This window comes from Schistocerca serialis, chromosome 9 (genome assembly GCF_023864345.2).
Source record: "Schistocerca serialis cubense isolate TAMUIC-IGC-003099 chromosome 9, iqSchSeri2.2, whole genome shotgun sequence".
In the NCBI taxonomy this organism is placed as follows: domain Eukaryota; kingdom Metazoa; phylum Arthropoda; class Insecta; order Orthoptera; family Acrididae; genus Schistocerca; species Schistocerca serialis.
In genome coordinates, this window is record NC_064646.1 from 91,129,928 (window position 1) to 91,147,529 (window position 17,602).

The following is a 17,602-nucleotide window of genomic DNA, read 5'->3' on the forward strand; positions in this document are numbered from 1 at the left end:
TAAATGACAACAGATTTAAGAAATCAAACATGAAAGGAATCCAACAGAGACCTTTCAAACTTTCTTCATCTGCGTAAATCTGATTCTCATACCTTTAGTAAGTAGCCTGATCCCGTTCTCTACACAACTGCGTTCTTTCACTTCTTCCAGTTCTGCTAGATTCTCAGTTTTGATGTCAGTTTACCCGTTATTCTCCTTTCTGAAGTTGTTTATTACCTACGTCTTTGTTTTCTATATTTTCAGGCCATATTCCATCCAATTTAATGTAAAGTGACATAATGTGACATAGTCCAAATGCCTGACAGAGCTTTGGCATAGCGGTTCTAGGCACTTTAGTCCGGAACCGCCCTGCTGCTACGGTCGCAGGTTCGAATCCTGCCTCGGGCATGGATTTGTGTGATGTCCTTAGGTTAAGTTAGGTTTAAGTAGTTCTAAGTCTAGGGGAGTGATGACCTCATATGTTAAGTCCGTAGTGATTAGGGCCATTTGAACCTTTTTGAACCTGGCAGAGGGTTCCTCTTCGTCCACACCTGTAATTCGGCAGTCACGTTACGGTATGTGGTGCACGGTGCAATTAAACATAAATAAAAGCCTATTTTGATACGGTTTTCAGTAATAGATATATTGATACACGAAGCTGATTTGTGTACACAATTTATAACCACTTGGCTAGCCACGACGTCTGGCCTTGGAAACTAAGGGATGTCGGTCCGAAGATGGGGCAGGTAGCACTGTACTATAATGCCTGTTCGTTTTTTATTCATCTTGGCTAAGATACTTCGTAGGTACATAGGGATTTTCCTTTCACTTGTGAAGCTCAATAAGTACTGGTAATAATAAGTTAGAAGATAGCAACTTCCGGTACAATGAAGCCCTAGTCTATTCTAAACCGCCTTCAAACGCAGGGAGATAATGGCTGTATGATGGAACTAGTGGTAACGATAGTCGCCAGTGCCTTCCAACCAGACAACAAAGTGTCGTTCCTGCAAAATTTGGAACCAAATATCTAGCTAGATTTATCTGAAAATTTTCACTTAAATCAGTCACTTACTTTCCTCAGGTTAGGAGTCTTTAAATGGGAACACAGGGAAAACAGCTACCCTCTGTTTGCAGGTGGACTTTAAAGAGGCACCACGTTGTCCACTATACCTTTACTCTGAAGCCATAAATTTCGTTAGTTTTATAACTAGCGACTTTTGACAACACTTTTGCTGATTATACAACAGCAGCACGAACGTATGCTAAGCTCTGAACCTCAAGATCAGCGGATCTGCGGCTCAGGTATCTCCATATTGTTCCACTGCAGCTGTTTCAATACTTGCCACTGTCTCTCCCTGATGCTTCATTATCTAACGCTTCTTGTTAACTCAGGTTGTTGTTTTTAAATTTAGTTATTGAGAAATGTTACCTTGGACTCAATTTTTACCATTTAGCACCCTATGCCATTATTTCAGTGCAGTTATTATTATTACTCCATCTCTGTGCTTGAATTCCATTTCAAGACTTTAATATCTCTGTTTAATTCTAATCTAAATACAGCTTTATATGTAGCTCTGAAAGACTGTACCTGACTTACTCTGTCAGTAAGAAGGTAAATCTTATGGATTGGTATCACTGTCGGGACAGGAAGTTTACAAAACGTTCATTATGTAAGGTGGTTTTGGTAATGTGTGATACTATTACCCTTCCCATCCGTCAGGTAGTACTCCAAGTGATAGTCATCCTTCAGCAACACCTCAGTAAAACTACACGTACAGACTAACTAACTGGTATTTTGGCCCTAATAGTGAAGTTCAAGAGTATGTAATGTAGTAGATTTTCCACTATTTCAACTACCTCACACGTAAATTACTTTAAAAACGGTTGTAGGTTCTGATTTCTACAGAAAATAAATATGCTAAGTGTGGTTATACAGATTTATTTTTGTAAATAGTCACGAGTGAAATACGACGAGCAAACATAATAACTACTCTCCGGTAGCCTAATTGCGTCGCTCATCCTGTCCTCATAGCCTGCAAAAACACGAATCCTTATATTCTCACCACAAATGCTGAAAAGAGACTGTCTCTAGTCAGCTTTCTTAAGTGCCTCCTAAAACCATGAGTCTCACATGGGGCTGGTTCAGAAAGCACAATCCATAAACGGTGGGACGTTAACTATGTTTTACACCAACTATGTGTTTTTTAATGCCCAGTGCTGCCTCCGTCCAACCGACGGGCAAATCCTCTTAGAACAATCCTCTCTAACATCACATCGAACACGCGTCGCAGTACGCCAATAAAAGCATCACTTCTCAGTTCACATGGGAACAACGGCGTAGCAGCCAGTGAGTCCCTCAAGGAAAAAATGAATTTTAGGAATTCGTGGGCGGAGGACGTGAAGCCGCGTTCGCCGCTACAGCGCACCGAAACGGAAAGGTTTTCTTTCACGAGCTGAAACGATGCCCTTCGGAAGGCTCACGAGAAAAAGCATTTTCGGGACTGTCTGTGGAATCTGAGGCTTGTTCTCTCCTCTGCAAGGATCAATTACTAGTACTCTATGCTGATGTGGCACTGCGAAGGCGTCGTAAAAATTTTGACACCGGCCGCTGCACCGAACTACCTCATGCCCCACTAAGTGTGAGTCTGCACGAAACACTGTCCAGCCCCGACACCCTCCCCTCTGCGCTCTTACGGACCATCCCGCACCATTACACCCGCAGGTGGAAGCAGAGACCAAGACTCTTCGACTGTCACCCAACATACCTGATCTTTGCTCTTCGCATTTTCTAACTGGTCTGCCAAAAAGTTTTGCTATCTGTGGTGTCACCGCCAGACACCACACTTGCTAGGTGGTAGCTTTAAATCGGCCGCAGTCCATTAGTACAAGTCGGACCCGCGTGTCGCCACTGTCAGTGATCGCAGACCGAGCGCCACCACACGGCAGGTCTCGAGAGACTTACTAGCACTCGCCCCAGTTGTACGGACGACTTTGCTAGCGACTATACTGACGAAGCCTTTCTCTCATTTGCCGAGAGATAGTTAGAATAGCCTTCAGCTAAGTCCATGGCTACGGCCTAGCAAGGCGCCATTAACCATTTCTAGAGAGAGTCTCACTTGTATCATCAAGAACGCTGTATACAAATGATGGATTAAAGTTAAGTATTCCAACAGCTACGTACTTTTCTTTATAGCATTCATTACGTATCCTGTTTCAGACCTCACGCCTGCCTGCGTGAGTTGACGCGTGCATTTCGGCCTCCTCTCTCAATTAGTGTGCGTTGTGTTGGCTAATCTGCCGACACCACACTATCTATGCCGGCGACGACCACTGCACCGAAGCGTAGCTGTAGTTGGCCATTAGAGAAAAGCGTTTTCAACATGTACCAGAATTCCTACACCTAGAAATTCAGCTTGCGTATCTACATTATAACAGACACTGAGCTTAATCACTGTCAATCCTTCACACTGTTCATTGATTTCTTGACTGTTCCTTAGTCTGACACGAGCTACAAAATAGCAGGTCAGCAACTGGAACCAGTTAATACCATAAATTATCTGGGAGTACGCATGGGAGTGATTTAAAATAGAATGATCATATAATGTTGATCGTCGGTAAAGCAGATGCCAGACTGAGATTCATTGGAAGAATCCTAAGGAAATGCAATCCGAAAACAAAGGAAATAGGTTACAGTACACTTGTTCGCCCACTGCTTGAATACTGCTCAGCAGTGTGGGATCCGTACCAGATAGGGTTGATAGAAGATATAGAGAAGATCCAACGGAGAGCAGCGCGCTTCGTTACAGGATCATTTAGTAATCGCGAAAGCGTTACGGAGATGATAGATAAACTCCAGTGGAAGACTCTGTAGGAGAGACGCTCAGTAGCTCGGTACGGGCTTTTGTCAAAGTTTCGAGAACATACCTTCACCGAAGAGTCAAGCAGTATATTGCTCCCTCCTACGTATATCTCGCGAAGAGACCACGAGGATAAAATCAGAGAGATTAGAGCCCACACAGAGGCATACCGACAATCCTTCTTTCCACGAACAATACGAGACTGGAATAGAAGGGAGAACCGATAGAGGTACTCAAGGTACCCTCCGCCACACACCGTCAGGTGGCTTGCGGAGTATGGATGTAGATGTAGATGTAGATCTGCATTCAGACCATTACTGAGACCATAACTGTGATCATTTAGGTGAAAGAGAGGCGACTCCCCAAGGACTAGATACATTTCGAATTTTAATAGACGCCTGCAAGCGATAGCTGAATCAGTAAAGCGTCTGGAGAGGAGAGACAGAGAGAGAGCACTTCGACGAGTGTGCCCTATTGTGATAGAAATGAACAGTTGATGAGAAGCTATACAGTTAAAAACAGAGTAGAAGTTTTTGAAGCACGATGCTATACTATAGTGCTGAAGACTGGACGGGTAGATTTGATAACTGCTGCGCAGATGTTCAATCAGACCAGTGAGAACAGAAATTAATGACACAATTTGTCTGAAAGATGGGACGGGTTGGTAGTAGGTGTTCAGGAGCATCAAGAAGTAGCTAAGTTGTTAATGGGTAAAAGTGTTTAGGAAAAAATTGCAGCGGCAAATAAGGCTTGAGTGCAGCAGGCGGGTTCAAATGGATGTTGCAGTAATCTAGAGATGAAGAGACGTTCACGATACAATCGGCTATAGAGAAGCCAAGACTTCCGTTCTTCTACACGTATGTGGTGTGTGGACAGACACCGTTTTGATCCAGTAGCGGTTGTGAATTAGGACACAGAGGAATTACAGACATTGGCTACAAGCGGCCTTTGATTGAAATTAATGGGAAAAGTGAAAAATTTGTGCCAGATCAGGATTAGAACTCAGGTCTCCAGTTTACTAGCAAAATGCTTTGACCATTTTTTTCTTTATTTTTCGGGCCTCCATCCTCCCCCTCTAGCCCACACCTGAGCTGGCCAAAATTGCATTTCTTGGCCCGGCTTCGCCGCCATTCAGAATTTTCTTTTCAGTAGTGTCTCATTTTCATTTTTGTGCAGACGTTGACGTAGCGCCTTACATCGTGCGTATTGAGATCGGACATACGTGAACAGGCAGGCGTGCAGTGTGAATTACGCGAAGGAAGGTGGCGTCAGATTCCCCAGTGTATGTGCTTTCTATGCGATCTGGTAGAGATCACTAACTGACGGGCACTATTACAGCTGCTGTCAAAATACTTTCATTTTGATTTGCAGTTCTGTTTCTTATATTTTCTAATTGTTTACCAATTAATATTATAATTGTGGTTACTTATGAGAGTGGATGAAGGTGTGAATGTGAAACAATGTTTTATTTAAGGTTTTTACACTATACATTGATGTAACTGGTCTCGTGAGGTATGTTCGATAATGACTTGTGTGTTAGTCATTCGTACCGGGGAATCGGCTTTAAATTATCTTGTCAGTTTATGGTACTCGGGAAACAAGATTATGAGTTCAGTAAAGCAGTTTTCTTAAGAGGGAGCTAGTTTTATATTTGTGCGTTTTCAAAATTTGCTTATGTTTATCTACTGTTCTGATTCAGTGACAAATACTGCTTGGTTCTGTACATATGCGCAGGATTGACTGGATATGATGCTGCTTTCGGATTGGCTGTCATGCTTCTCTGCCAAACAGAAATCAGCACATTCGCAGGTATTTTTGGAACTACAAACTTATTTTGTGTAGACATATGAGCAGAGTCGGGGCTTGGACCTCATAGTGATCGGACATACTGTTAGGCGCCCCGATCAAAATAATTAATGTTGTGATATTTCGGTACGAAAATGTGTGAGAACTGCCGCAAATTGTGGAAGAGTGTTAGATTTAACGCTAGGTGTGAAATTCAGAACTTTTGAGTGACATTTTAAGCAATGAAGTAGCGCGGGGTGTGTTGCTTACTCACGAACGTGAAGATCTCGTTACGTGAGACTGATATTAGCAACATTTGAGTGACCTATTCTAAAAGAAACAATCCGTTTCTGTGAAGGATAATTAATAATTACCATAAACTGGCTACGGTTATGAATGATGCACGCATGTGGACTTTGCAGACTTTTTACAGCTTAGAGTAAGGCCTGGTAATAACTGGTGTATACAAGCTTGCCATAATAGAGTGAGATTTTAGATAAATAAATACTTTAATTTTATTATGATTAACCTTCCACCGACAAAATAATTTCTATAGTTCTGTTTGAGAACTGCATTTCAGTAACTTCAAGAAGGCGTGCGTGTGGAAACCGATTCACCACAGGATGAGCGGAACATAACACTGCAGAAACGCATCGCGCCGCCGCGAAGTACTTTTTGATTTAGATTTTTTAAAATTTCAAAATTTCTTTAATTAAACTCCTGTTAACATAAATAAAAGAAATGGCCCTTTTTATAATGTTCCAAGAAAAATGATATTCGTTAAAATAGACTGTGAGTGAAGTCTCTCATCTTCGTAAGGAGAAATAAAATCTTGCTTCCACTTGAAGTTAACGTTTTTAGAACATAAAACTCCTCTTGTTATGAAATAATCGGCTAAAATTATTTTTGTGTAAATTCCTCGTGAGGGTGTAGGCCTGTACTTCAGTAAGTTGATTTATTTTCTTGTATACCGCTTGAAAGGATCTAAGAATTTTTGTGTCCGTTATATCTAAGCGTGCAAGGCTAAATATATAAAATCATATTTATTTTTTTAGATCTTGGTGCGCATGAGGTGATGGCACTGACTCGTTAGGTACACCCAGTAATCTTCTTTGTTTCTATTTTCTGCCTTAAAGATATAAAGCAGCATGTGCCCTTCTAGACACTTAACAACATTTCGTTTCGTATTAGGTTATGGCACTGCGTCCATAGTCAGAAGATCTGCGACGATGAAGGTGTTGGGAGATGTTCTGTTGACGGTCGTTAAAACTTCTGCTTGACTTATTGCCGAATGTCTCTTACTCTTGCGCACACAAATCTGTGTTCTTCAGTATCAAGAAAGCAGCAAGGTACCTCAAGAAATCTTTATACATCTCGACTGCAGAAGTAGATTTGACTATTGTAGCTGCTGTGGAAACTTTCGCTAGCATTGGCCTTCTGTGTCTACCGCACCTTAGTTCTCTGCACGTCGAGGGAGGAAACAGTGCGTTTTCGTCTATGTACTCATAAGTACCCACTAAGTAGTTGCAAATCGTTAGTAGTTTTTCAGAAACAGGCTTCGCTGACATTCAGGCCTCAGTAAAACAGTCAAGAATATTAGCAGGGTGTCAATCATTGCCAAACCAAACATACTCTACTGGAAATTAAACTCCTACACCACGAAGATGACGTACTATAGAAGCGAAATTTAACCGATTGGAAGAAAATGCTGTGATATGCAAATGATTAGCTTTTCAGAGCATTCACACAAGTTTAACGTCAGTGGCGACACCTACAACGTGCTGACATGAGGAAGGTTTCAAACCGATTTCTCATACACAAACAGCAGTTGACCGGCGTTGCCTGGTGAAACGTTGTTGTGATGCCTCGTGTAAGGAGGAGAAATGCGTACCATCACGTTTCCGACTTTTATAAAGGTCGGATTGTAGCCTATCACGATTACGGTTTATCGTATCGCGACATTGCCTCCTCGCGTTGGTCGAGATCCAATGACTGTTAACAGAATATGGAATCGGTGGGTTCAGGAGAGTAATACGGAACGCCGTGCTGGATCCCAACGGCCTCGTATCACTAGCAGTCGAGATGACAGGCATCTAATCCGCATGGTTGTAACGGATCGTGCAGCCACGTCTCGATCCCTTAGTCAACAGATGGGGACGTTTGCAAGACAACAACCATCTGCACGAACAGTTCGACGACGTTTGCAGGAGCGTAGACTATCAGCTCGGAGATGGTTCAAATGGCTCTGAGCGCTATGGGACTCAACTGCTGAGGTCATTAGTCCCCTAGAACTTAGAACTAGTTAAACCTAACTAACCTAAGGACATCACAAACATCCATGCCCGAGGCAGGATTCGAACCTGCGACCGTAGCGGTCTTGCGGTTCCAGACTGCAGCGCCTTTAGCCGCACGGCCACTTCGGCCGGCTTCAGCTCGGAGACCATGGCTGCGGTTACCCTAGACGCTGCATCACAGAGAGGAGCGCCTGCGATGGTGTACTCAACGACGAACCTGGGTGCACGAATGGCAAAAAGTCATTTTTTCGGATGAATACAGGTTCTGTGCACAGCATCATGATGATCGCATCAACTGCGGCCCTGGCCAGCACATTCTCCATATCGCTGACCAATTGAAAACGTCCGGTCAACGGTGGCCGAGCAACTGGCTCATCACAATACGCCAGTTACTACTCTTGATGAACTGTGGTATCGTGTTGAAGCTGCACGGGCAGTTGTACCTGTACACGCCATCCAAGCTCTGTTTGACTCAATGCCCAGGCGCATCAAGGCCGTTATTACGGCCCTCGGTGGTTGTTCTGTGTAGTGATTTCTCAGGATCTATGCACCCAAATTGCGTGAAAATGTAATCACAGGTCAGTTCTAGTTTAATATGTCTGTCTAATGAATACCCGTCTATCATCTGCATTTCTTCTTGGTGTAGCAATTTTAATGGCCAGTAGAAGACAGAAATTTTCCGTTAAAAGCCGTTCAAAAGCAGAATTAAACTGAAATCCGCTCGAACAGGCAATGAAGCCCCAAAGATACCGACCGGGAGCCGTGTCATAGTTGCTTTTTATCCGTTTACTGACATTTTTAATATTTTCTTCAGATTTGTTCATGCCAATTACAGGAGGTACAATTCTAAAAACGGGATTACGCTATTAATGTTTTCATTCGTTGATGGTACATATACGTAGACAACTTCTCTTAATGAAATTCCTACGGCACAGTACCGGAAGTCGCCGTTGGAGGAGCCACCTTACCAATGGTCTGTGTCGTTTTGCCTGGGCACATCTATCGTCGAGTTACGGTACTGTGGTGCGAGGATTTCAGTGTGTAACATTGAAAGGGTCCTGTAGCCACCTTTCATTGCCAACTCTCGTAGTGGTCAAGTCGGCAAAGAGGTTTCCGCTACTTGTGAGAAATCCACCTGCGTTAGGGTGGTGGCGGAAATGGCATCCTGGGGTTTTCCGGTCCACGCGGAGCGTGGAAGAGGCTGGAGAAGCGGGAGTCAGTCTGCCGCCGGTACGGTAAGCGTACACAGCTGTGCTCCAGTTGAAGAAGGGTGAGTTGGACTGACCGCGTGGCGCGTTGTCACATAGAGAGGGGAGCTTTTAGCTTTTGGTCACGAATTTCGTCTTATAAAGATTTACTTGCTGGGTTGCAGCAGGGAATGCAAGGCTTTTGTAGCCTTTCAGTTTGATTCCCAATGCAGTCTTGACTTTGATCCGTGAGAGGAACGCAGCACAAGGGAGTTGCATATGTTGAAGTGCCCTCGGTTCAGTGTGAGTGTTTATATACCTACAACTGTGTGTGTATGCTTCTAATCTTTTCCGGATCTTGGTAATTTTTGTGTATTTGTGAATTTTCTTTGTCTCATGTGATTAAAATTTGGCCACAGTCCATAGAAATTGTCTCCGCGGACCGAGTGGGCACGCGAGTCTGTTATGAAACGTATAGTATTTCACAAGCAATTGTACATAGTTAGCATGCAACAGCAGTCTATAGATGCACTACATCAATGTTTTAAGGAATAAATAATTTTGCCTTCAATCTTATCTTGTGTGCCGATGTTACGTCGCCGTTACCTTCGCCATTTACCTTGTAGTTTTCCTTGTTGGCCCACCTATAGCGTTTCCATGTGCACAGGTGTAGTGATTAGTGTCCCTTTTTTTATCTGAAACAAATGCTCTGGAATAGATCGTGTTTTCACGAATCTTGCTGCAGGCTGCACTTACGCATGGTGTTCACAACCTATTTACTTTACTCAATATTTGATTCACGGGAAGAATGCCTGGATCATATTAATAACTACATCCCATTCTTTATCAATGACTTTACAATGAATGTTCTTTTGTGAGTTTTTCTTATTAATAAATTAAGTAATTTTCCGACTCAGTGCTACTTCTTCTTTGTCGTGTGGCTAGAGTTGGTGGCGACCCTATCTTTTATATTGATTTCAGTGTCAAGTAGCATTTTCTTATTCAAAGTGCGCGTGGCTCTTTTAGCTATCAGGATACATTCAAAGGGCGCTTCATGCTTCTTGCACATAGCGTCCTTTTATTCTCGCTACTTACAACATGGCTGCAGGTGTGTACGACGGGCGTTCAGTAAGTAATGCAATATATTCCTTTTGTCGGGCATTGTCAGTTGATCAAATTCAGAAGCTGTTTTGGGACGCCATGGAATATTTCCGCTTCAGCCCCTATAGTTTCATGAAGTTCCGACAGATGGCGTCGCGATATGTAGCCTTCGAAATGGCGTCTGTAAACGGAGGTGCGTACCAAACAGAGAGCTGTCATTGAGATTGGTCTTGCAGAATGTCTACGAACACCTGGTAATGAACAAAAGCGCGGTGAGGTGTAGGGCGAGGCGTCTGTCATTATCGCAACAAGGTTGTCTAAACCTGTTCGATCTCCCGCATGGGCGCGGGCCGCACACAGTGGGGACTCCTGCAATGCTGGAACGTGCGAACACTCTCATTCGAGGTTATCGACGGATGACAATCAAACGCTCACTGCACAACCGTAAGTCTCTCTTTGTAGTGCTGACACACTCGTTCCCCAGTTGGTATGCTCAAACGTATGTACCCATGGGATTCGTCGCCGCCTAAGAGAAGACCATTAAGAGCAACAAAGGACTGTCAGTCCAGAGTTGCTTACGCGTAACGAGGCCCATCCTGACAATTTTTTAGCGATCGTCGTAGGCGATGAAACATGCGTTCGTCACTTAGATCCGGAAATAAAAAGGCTGTTGTGGCGATTGCACACTCTAACCTTGTATACCAGTAACACAACCAGTTTGTAGTTGCCACACTTCTTTATTGATTACACATACACATGAATTCATCAGCAGTAATAATCAATTAACAACAATTGCTTATCAAGGCCCTATCCACTATTAATATTTACAATATTAACCATCAGACTTGTGACAAAGGGCCCTTTACGTGCCGGTAACAACAAACAAAATAATAGATGAAATAGATAACCAAATGATTACAATATCGGCTATCGCCTTTCTCACTCAGTTTTACACTTACTGAAAAGGTAACATTAATTTGATACGATGTGACCTAAAGGGTACTATTAATTGTTCTGTTTACACTTTGTATTCTACTACACTCAACGTCCGGAAGCTTCTAGACTTTATGCAAGCTTAAGGCAAAACGTCAATTTGATGAACAGGTGATGAACGCGAGCAAACGTTAACCTATTACGATTTCACTAACGCACGAGGTGAACTTATACTCAATTCTAAGCAATATCTTAATATAAACATATTAACCAATGAACAGAATTAAGGAGCTTAGTTTCCGTTGATCCAAAAAAAAAAAAAATATTTACACACTACGTGTAAAGTGTGTCAGTCCACACCCAGTGACTTAAGGTCCACCTTACCAGATAATCTGTCTTTGCTAAATGGCTGACACCACATAAATCAAACGTGCAGTACCTAACGTGACGATCAACCTTCAGATAGGTATTTGAAATTGCAATAGAAAACTAATGTCACTTCAATAGGTCGCTAAAGCAATAAGCACGGCCCCTATGGCCACAGACAAAATACACACGGTCTCCATCCGACCATAAAACACAATGTGGTCTATATTTATCATGGCCACTTGCCTTCCATACACACAAGAATTTATTAAGAAACGACAATTACCACTAATTCTAAATCTATAACTAAATTAAGGAATGGCGTTCAAGTGAACCAGCTACCTTCAGTATGCCACTAAGCACCAAATCCAAACTTACCAATGCGAGGCGCTATTTCTAGCCACTTTAGTAACATAATTTAATGGTCGTTCCAGAACATAATTCGCCTCGCCACCACTGCAGTGAATGTTTTGCTGGCCACTAGCACGGGCAACTGCAACAGTCAACAGTCGTTACGTACACAAGAATATTCACTATATATAGGAGGAGGAACCCACCACGAAAGCTTGGCGATAAATTTTTTCTATTCATGTGAAATTCACACGCCATCCATCCACACAGCTCTCGAGGTATTAGCAAATTCTGGTCGCCACTGGCCAGCCGTGTCAATATAGCTTTAATACTTTCCGGCAGCGGCCCATGCTTCTTCGTTGCTCCAACTCAACTGGTCCTCACGGCATACGGAAGTGCCACGTGACATGGTGTCGCCATCTCCCCACAACGACAACATTGAAAGCACGTCACAGTCTGACTCGGCTCATGCGCGGACCCACTCTTCTCGACTTAGGCACGCGCGCCACCATAAATAGCCTGCCTCAAAGACGCAACGATAACAAAGCACAGGGACAACGATCAAAAATAGAAGTAAGAATCGATATCGCCTGGCGCCAGAAACCCACCGGCTCAAAGGCAATCAATGGATTGACACCACACCATTCCTCCGCCGAACAAAAAGTTCATATCCGCATCGTCAGCCGGTAAAATCAATGCGACGGAATTCTGGGACTTTGAATGGGTTCTTCTGTCTGATGTGCTTCGCCGGCCGGAGTGGCCGAGCGGTTAAAGGCGCTACAGTATGGAACCGCACGACCGCTACGGTCGCAGGTTCGAATCCTGCCTCGGGCATGGATGTGTGTGCTGTCCTTAGGTTAGTTAGGTTTAAGTAGTTCTAAGTTCTAGGGGACTTATGACCACAGCAGTTGAGTCCCATAGTGCTCAGAGCCATTTGAACCATTTTTTGATGTGCTTCCTCATGGTCCAATGATCAGCTCTAAACTGTATTGTACCACTTTCAGGAAACTGAAGAAAAGACTTCAACATGTTTGCCGTCACAAAAATGCTAACGAACTTCTCCTCCATTACGCAAGGTTTCACACAAGACTGCGCACTCGAGCTCGCAATGCTTCACTGGACTCTTCTTCCTCATTTACCCTGCAGCCCGGATCTCGCACCTTCCATCTGTCTGTCCCAATGAAGGATGCACTTTACGGGAAGCTGTACGTGGTTGATGAGGTGATTATTTTTGCAGCAAGTCGTTGCCTCTGACGTCGACCAGTAAAGTGGTACCATGCAATCATACGCTCCTCGTTCCTACAAGGAAATTCGAATACACATGACTGCCACCGGCTTCCGGCTTCATGGCAATTCATTGTCACGGAAGTAAACACCCAGCCAAGGCGAGCTAGGAACGTAAATAGCTATCGGGAAACAACTGAGATAGCACAATAAGGTACATATTCTTTGACGGCGGCCCACCAATAGCAGCATGAGCATTTTCACCTAGTTTCTCCACGTCTCCGAAAAAGAACATGGAAACAGCCTTTTATAAGTGGGTGTCACAGTGTCTTTCGACAATGTTCAGCCACATAGAGACAGCAGTGGAATCCTGTAGTTGATTGTATCGTTTCTGCCTATTGAGGCCACAGTTACATTACTGTCATCCAAAGCATGCAAACTATCTCTGCAAGTGCATACTTGGTTAAGGTGTAAGCGGGCTGGTTACTTCAACAGAAAACTGAACCCGAACATTGCAAGTGGGATGCCGCGTCTACAAGCAACGCAGACCTATTACATTGGGGAAATTATTTATTACTCATTGGGCATGAAAACTAATTTGGTAAAACACTTCTGGCCATTAAAATTGCTACACCAAGAAGAAATGCAGATGATAAACGGGTATTCATTGGACGAATGTATTGTACTAGAACTGACATGTAATTACATATTCAAGCACAATTTGGGTGCGTAGATCCTGAGAAATCAGTACCCAGAACAACCATCTCTGGCCGTATTAACGGCCTTCATACACCTGGACATTGAATGAAACAGAGCTTGGATGGCGTGTACAGGTACAGCTGCCCATGCACCTTCAACACGATACCACATTTGCTCAAGAGTAGTGACTGGCGCATTGTGACGAACCAGTTGCTCGGCCACCATTGACAAGACGTTTTCAGTTGGTGAGATATCTGGAGAATGTGCTGGCCAGGAAAGCAGTCGAACATTTTCAGTATCCAGAAAGGCCCGTACAGGACCTGCAACATGCGGTCGTGCATTATCCTGCTGAAATGTAGGGTTTCGCAGGGTTCGAATTAAGGGTAGAGCCAGGGGTCGTAACACATCTGAAACGTAATTTCCACTGTTCAAAGTGGCGTCATTCGAACAAGAGGTGACCCAGACGTGTAACCAGTGGCACTCCATACCATCACGCCGGGTGATACGCCAGTACGGCGATGACGAATACATGCTTCCAATGTGGGTTCAGCGCGATGTCGCCAAACACAGATGCGAGCATCATGATGGTGTAAACAGAACCTGGATTCATCCGAAAAAATGACGTTTTGGCATTCGTGCACCCAGGTTCGTCATTGCGTGCACAGTCGCAGGCACTCCTGTCTGTAATGCAGCGTCAAGAGTAACCGCAGCCATGGTCTCCGAGCTGATGGCCCATGCTGCTGCAAACGTCGTCGAACTGATCGTGCAGATGGTTGTTGTCTTGCAAACGTCCCCATCTGTTGACTCAGGAATCGAGACGTGGCTGCACGATCCGTTATAGCCATGCGGGTAAGATGCCTGTCATCTCGACTGCTAGTGCAACGAGGCCGTTGGGATCCAGCACGGCGTTCCGTATTACTCTCCTGAACCCACCGACTCCATATTCTGTTAACAGTCATTGGATCTCGACCAACGCGAGCAGCAATGTCGCGATATGAGAAACCGCAATAACAATAGGCTACAATCCGACCTCTATCAAAGTCGGAAACGTGATGGTACGCATTTCTCCTCCTTAAACGAGGCATCACAACAACGTTTTACCATGCAACGCCGGTCAACTGCTGTTTGTGTATGAGAAATCGGTTGGAAACTGTCCTGATGTCAGCACGTTGTAGGTGTCGCCACCGGCGGCAACCTTGTGTGAATGCTCTGAAAAGCTAATCATTTGCATATCACAGCACCTTTTTCCTGTCGGTTAAATTTCGCGTCTGTAGCACGTCATCTTCGTGGTGTAGCAATTTTAATGGCCAGTAGGGTATATGCCCGCATGGTATCACGCTACTGGTCGACGTCGGAGCCAGTGTATTGGTGCATTGGTAACCTCTGCATCAACCATGATAAGCTTTCCACGGAGTGCATCTTTCCGGGAGCCATACTCGTCGATCTTTACGGTCTCATGTCAGGTGGCGAAGAAAACAGCGGGCACAAACCTGGCCCAAACTGGTGGACGACTGTATCAGCACTACCAACAGAGACATCCAGTTGTGTTTCGAAGGAGTTTCATTGTGATCCGCCGATTATCTCGAATGAGTGTGTCCGCAAGCTCTAACATTGCAGGAGTGACAGTTTTGTGCAGACCAATGGCACCAGGACGATCGGATAGGTTTGACTCAATGACTCACTGGCTTTATGTTCACTGCCAAGTCTCCATAGACATTCCGCAAGTGCCTATGAATATTTGCGATGCTCTGGTTTTCCGCAAAAATAAACTCAGTGACAGTTCTCTGACTGGAACGAATTTCCGTTGCAGACCCCATTCTGAAGGTTACATATAGCGCCGCCACCTGTCAGAACCTAATGGAATTGTAGGGTGAGCCGTGCGTGGCTCGTGTTCGTGTCATATCTCATTTGACATCCTGTTTTTACTGTACTAGCACCTCGTTACGTTAATTTCAATTACTGGTGTCGGTGAGTTGCTGCCTTGCCTGCCTCTTAGGGGCAACAGTGGCGCTTATCGATACAAGCTCTGGCGTATTATCTTTGCTCACTGCTATTACTTCCCAGTTGTCATGTGTTGTCAGTTAGTACGGACCTGGCTGTGTTGGAGTTGGCACGCGGCACAAGTTCAGTCAGGGCACAGCAGCAGTGAAGTCCAGACCGCCATGAATCGCCCGACAGTTGTCGACACACATCATTGGAGTGGGGACGACGTTGGTTGGTTGTCGGTCGGTCGTCTTGCCTAACTTCGTGTATTTGGCCGGCGATCACTTATGCGTTGGGTGTGTGTGCAGACGCGTGATTCGTACCTGTTATTGGACAGTCACTGCCGTTAGCATTGTCTGGTTCTTCGTGCAAGTGTTCGTGAAACTGTGTGTAGTTTGTGTCCTTTGACTGACAAATTATTTCAAATGTTGTCGGCGTACTAGCTCTGGGCAGTCGGTCAGTTGGTGTGGATCAGCCAGGAAATAGCCGAGCGGCGCAGCGGGCTGGGCCCGCTGGCGGTCTCTACACAGTGTCGGAGTGTGTTAGAGCTGTTCCGATTGCTACGGGGTTCGTGGCTAACCGGCCCAGGACATCAAAGTTGGGTGGTGATTTAATTACCGAAGCCAGACTGTTCACATTGTGCCGTCGGTTTTCATGGTTGGCTGTTTGGGGTATTCCCGTGAGCAACAGCGAGTGTTCGATCTGGCGAAAGTTTGGCCGCCATCCAGTGGAGTTTAACTGTATTTTGGTTATTGGAAGTCCAAGTGCACCAGCGGAATTTTCTGCCTTGTGGCAGTCAACGTTCCACTTACTTGCCCTGACCTCAGACTTAACCATTCAGGCGGTGTCCTTTCCTCACCGTGTTGCCGCTGCCCAACACGTGTGTGTAGGTTTGACAGCTTATGCATAATTGGTTGTGAGCGGCTACGCCTTTTACGTTTTTGCTTTGGAGTTCCTTGTGCACTGTTCGGGTGGAAAGCAAGCCGTCGTGTCGGTGAGCCCGTTGATTGTCTCTTGGTTGGGTTGCCGGCGCATAAGATATAGTTGGGCTGACTACGTGTCTCCCCTACGCGAACGTTAATATTTGAAGTGCAGAGCGATCCCCGGAAACTTCTGAGCGCCGCTGGCTGTACTGCCTTTTCTTATTGGTGTTTGATTGCGTATTTTAATAGCTTATCGCCTATGGTTTGAATTTTAATGCTTTTTGTTGGGGTTTAAATAATGGGCCTTTAGCAGCTTTAAAACTGAAAGTTCCTTACTTGTCAAGTCTTTCATTATTTGAGCCTTCAACCTAATTTAAAAATTTGGATAAATATTTGGGCCTTCTGCCTTTTGAAAATTTATTGTACTTGTGTTTTTCAATAATGGGCGTTCAGCGGCTTTAAAATTTAATTTCCTTACTTGTTAAATCTTAGATTGCTTGGGCTTTCAGCCTGTGTGAAATATTGTTTAAAGATAAAGCTTTGGGCCTTCTGCCTACTAAAAATTATTTTAGTTGCTTTAAGTAATCGGCCTTCAGCCGTTTTTTTAACTAAAGTTCTTGTCTTTCAAGTATCAGACTGTGTGGGGCCTTCAGCCTAATTCATGATAAGGCCTTCTGCCTTGCGGTTTTTTTTTTAATTTTATTCTACCTGAACTCTTAAATGATGGGCCTTCAGCAGTTTTTAAATTAAACCGGTTTGCTTTTCAAGTGTTAGATTTGTTGGGCATTCAGCCAAGGTATAGTACTTGTGTGAGGCTTCTGCCTTTTAAATATTCGGTTTTGACTCTCAATTTTAATGGCTTTCAGCCGTTTTTAAATTTAAGTGGTTGTGCTCTTGAGGCATAAGATAGTGTTGCCTAT